This window comes from Elephantulus edwardii, unplaced genomic scaffold, assembly GCF_000299155.1.
Source record: "Elephantulus edwardii isolate Elephantulus edwardi_28Jun2011 unplaced genomic scaffold, EleEdw1.0 scaffold00011, whole genome shotgun sequence".
Classification (NCBI taxonomy): Eukaryota; Metazoa; Chordata; class Mammalia; order Macroscelidea; family Macroscelididae; genus Elephantulus; species Elephantulus edwardii.
Window position 1 is genome coordinate 31,441,222 of NW_006399761.1, and position 4,102 is coordinate 31,445,323.

Below are 4,102 nucleotides of genomic sequence, written 5' to 3' on the forward strand. Positions count from 1 at the left end.
CACCTCCCTACAAGACTATGCCACCAGAACTCCCTAAAGATGACTGCCCAGTCGAGTACAAACAGCAACGACTCTATGAACAAAGAGGAAAGGGGTGCTCAAAAAGAAAATTCATTTTAAAAAGAGAGACATTAAGAGCCTTTGGAGAAAAGGTTTATTTGAAAGGAAGAATAAAGAGAAACATTAGTTTCTAGTAGGTTCCAGAAGAGAGCATGTGTGGTTCAGAGTTCCAGGCCCAGCTATGGAGCAGGTCAATGAGTTAAAGGAGAAGGACAAAACGCCTCCGAGTACTGGAACACAGATGACAAGCTGCAATGCTACTCAGAGGCCATCAAATTAGATCTGAAGAACCACGTGCTCTCCAGCAATCGCTCTACCGCCTATGCCAAGAAAGGAGACTACCAGAAGGCCTACAAGGACTGGGGCAAGGGCTATTTGAGAAAAGTAGCCACTCTTGAATTTTTAAACCAGTTTGAGGAGGCCAAACGAACCTATGAGGAGGGTTTCAAACAAGAAGCAAATAATCCTCAGCTCAAAGAGGGTTTACAGATAATGGGAGCCCAGTTGGCAGAGAGAAATTTATGAACCCTTTTATCATGCCCAATCTGTACCAGAAATTGGAGGGCAACCCCGGGACAAGGGCACTTCTCAGTGATCCTTCCTACCAGGAGCTGATAAAGCCCCTGCAGAAAAAGCCATTTGAGGTGGGCACAAAACTGCAAGATCTGCACACCATGCCCACACTCAGTGTCCTCCTCAGAGTTGACCTTGGCACCATGGATGAAGAAGAAGAGGCTGCAACACCTCTACCACCTCCTCCCAAAAAGGAGACCAAACCAGAGCCAATGGAGGAAGATCTTCCAGAGAACAAAAAGCAGGCCTTGAAAGAAAAAGAGTTGGGGAAGGAAGACTATAAGAAGAAGGATGCTGACACAGCCTTCAAGCACTATGACAAAGGCAATGATCTGGACCCCACCAACATGACGTACATCACCAACCAAGCAGTGGTGTACTTTGAGAAGGAGAACTACAGATAAGTCCAGGAGCTTTGTGAGAAGGCCATCAAGGTGGGGGAAGAGAACTGAGAAGACCATCATCAGACTGCCAAAGCTTATGCTTGAATTGGCAACTCAGAAGTACAAAGATGCCATCCATTTCTGTAACAAGTCTCTGGCAGAGCACTGAACTCCAGATGTAACCAAGAAATGCCAGCAGGTGGAAAAAATCTTGAAGGAGCAAGAGCAGCTAGCCATCAATCCTGACCTAGCTCTGGAGGAGAACAGGGGCAATGAGTATTTCCAGAAAGTGGACCACCCCCAGGCCATGAAGTATTATATAGAAGCTATCAAGCAGAATCCATGAGATGCCAAACTGTACAGCAATCAGGCTGCTTGCTCCACTAAATTCTTCACGTTTCAGCTGGTGCTCAAAGACTATCAGGTGTACATCCAGCTTGAGTCCATATTCATCAAGGGCTACACACAGAAGGCAGCACCCCTCGAAACCATGAAGGACTACACAAAAGCCATGGATGTCTATCAGAAGGTGCTGGACCTGGACACCAACTGTTAAGGAGGCAGCAGATGGCTACCAACACTTCATGATGGCCCAGTACAACCGGCACGACAGCCCTGAGGATGTTAAGTGCCGGGCCATGGCAGAGGTGCAGCAGGTTGTGAGTGACACAGCCTGGAGCAGATGCAGAAGGACTCCCAGGTGTTCAGCGAACACCTGAAGAATCCTGTCACAGCACAGAAGATGCAGAAGCTGATGAATGTGGGTCTCATTGCAATTTGGTGATGACCTGGTCATCCCTCTTCCCTTAGCCCCCATGTAAAAAGAGCTGGGCCTATGGCCAGCTGCACCGAGAAGAAGAGAAGGGGAAGGAAAAAAAAATAACCGGACAGACCTGAAATTAAACAGATGCTTTATCCACTACACTTTATATGTTATTTCTTCTTTATAATGCAGGAATTTGTGTACTTAATGCTGAAGCTTGTAGAAAAAGATAAAACATCTAACAAAATGGTATTTTTATTTTTCTTTAAGAATAATTTCCTAATTCTTTCACTGTTGAGGCCCTTATAAAAATATGTACCTCTATCATAAAATTTAGTTTGCTTGGCTCCATAGTCAACAGTCTTGGCACCAGCAGCCAGGAAATTAAAAGGCGCATTGCCATGGGAAAGTCTGCTGTTAGGGACCTCTCCAAAGTACTGAAGAGCAATGGTGTCTCTCTGGAGACTAAGGTGCATCTGATACAGGCTATGGTCTTCGCAATCACTCGTTATGCATCAGAGAGTTGGACAATGACCAAGGAGGATAGAAGGAGAATTGATGCCTTTGAGCTGTGGTACTGGGAAGAGTATTGAGAATACCAGGGACTGCTAGGAAAACAAACAGATTTGTCCTGGAAAGGGTTAAACCGGGTGGCTCCTCGGAGGCAAGGATTCTGAGGCTCCATCTAACATACTTTGGACATGTTGTGAGGAGAGACCGGTCCTTGGAGAGGGACATCATGCTTGGGAGGGTGGAGGGACAGCTCAGGAGAGGAAGGCCCTCTATGAGGTGGATTGATTAAATGACTGGGATAATTGGGATGGGAGTGTCAGAGACAGTGCAATTGGCACAGGACAGAGCAGAGTTTAGGGCTGTTGTACATAGGGTCGCTATGAGTCGCAAGCGACTCGACGGCACATAACAACAACAACAATCATAAAATTACTACCTAATTAGACTCATTTTTACATTTCAAACACTTAGTTTTAAACACTGGAACACATCTGAGTAAATTGGTGTTCCTGTGGTGCCACCTGTAGGGAGTTTGCTTCTCACTCAACGGTGGAGCCTTTCTGATGGTCCGAATCGACAGTGGCTATGGGGGAAAGAGTGGCAATCTACTCCTATGTGATATCCAGTCTCAGAAAACCCACTGGAGTATCGGCTCTGACTTGGTTCTCATCTGACAGCAATGGGTGTCAGTTTTAAAATACTGTAATAAAACTGTGTAAACTGGTCCAAGGTATCATTAAATTGCTAAATCTGATCTTTACAATTTATAAATAAAAATAATTTTTATTAAATTGTAAATATTTTAATCAAGATTGTATTTTTTAAAATAACCCACAATTTTAACAAAGCTATATGTGACAAAAGACACACACTAATATACCCAGAAAAAGAGAAAAGAAATTGAAGGTGGGGATGGGCTATTGGGCAGAGATGAGAGATTTCCTTTCCATTTTAATACTTTTCAATACAGTTTTTATTTTTAGGCAAACATATTAACATAGTCTTTTTAAAAATTTAGTATTTGTGCCTATGTTTCAATTTACAACTAGATGTTTCCCCATATAATACCTGCACTTAGAGAACAGCTTCTTTTAGGTGCATAAACACCTAAGTTACTGAAGTGAAGACTGGTAAAATATCAGTTATTTTCTTATTAAAATTTGTGTTTCCTAGATTCCTTTCCTAGGTCACTGACCCAATTTTGTCTTTTCTTGGGCCCCTACCTATTTAGGAACAACTGTTGGTTATTTTTAGGTTCCGACTCAGCAGCCCCATATAAGACAATAAAACAGTGCTGTTTGTACCATCCTCACCACCACTGCTGTACTCAAGCCCATTTACTGCACCCACTGTGGCAATCCCGCTTACTAATGATCTTTCTCTTTTCTACTGACCTTCTACTTTACCAAGCATGATGTTCTTCTCCAAGGTCTAGTCCCTCCTGATAACATACATTACTCTGTTCACTATCTGTCACAGATTATGTTGCCCAACACTGTGTGTTAACTTGGCCACAATTTTCAGGAATGTGTGGTTGTGCTTCACTTCTCGTGTAATTATCCTCCCTTTGGGGATGTGCTCTAAGTCCTAAACTCTTTATGTTAATGGTATAGGGAGCTCTGTTTGGCCTGGTATTAAGGAGATGCACCGCCAACCAAGAAGGCATTGTGGTACGAATCTACCAGTTGCTCTGCAGGAGAAAGATGGGAGATTTCTCCCGCATTCAAATTAATGCCTCTGAAAACTTACTGGAGGGTCAGCGATGAGTTAATTCTGACTCTAAGGCACATAATGATGACAAGGAGCTCTA

General features: G+C 43.5%; 1 pseudogene; it reads left to right on the top strand.

Moving 5' to 3' along the window:
• Nucleotides 1–241: 241 nt before the first annotated feature.
• Nucleotides 242–1,800, top strand: LOC102874636 (annotated as a pseudogene).
• Nucleotides 1,801–4,102: the final 2,302 nt, after the last annotated feature.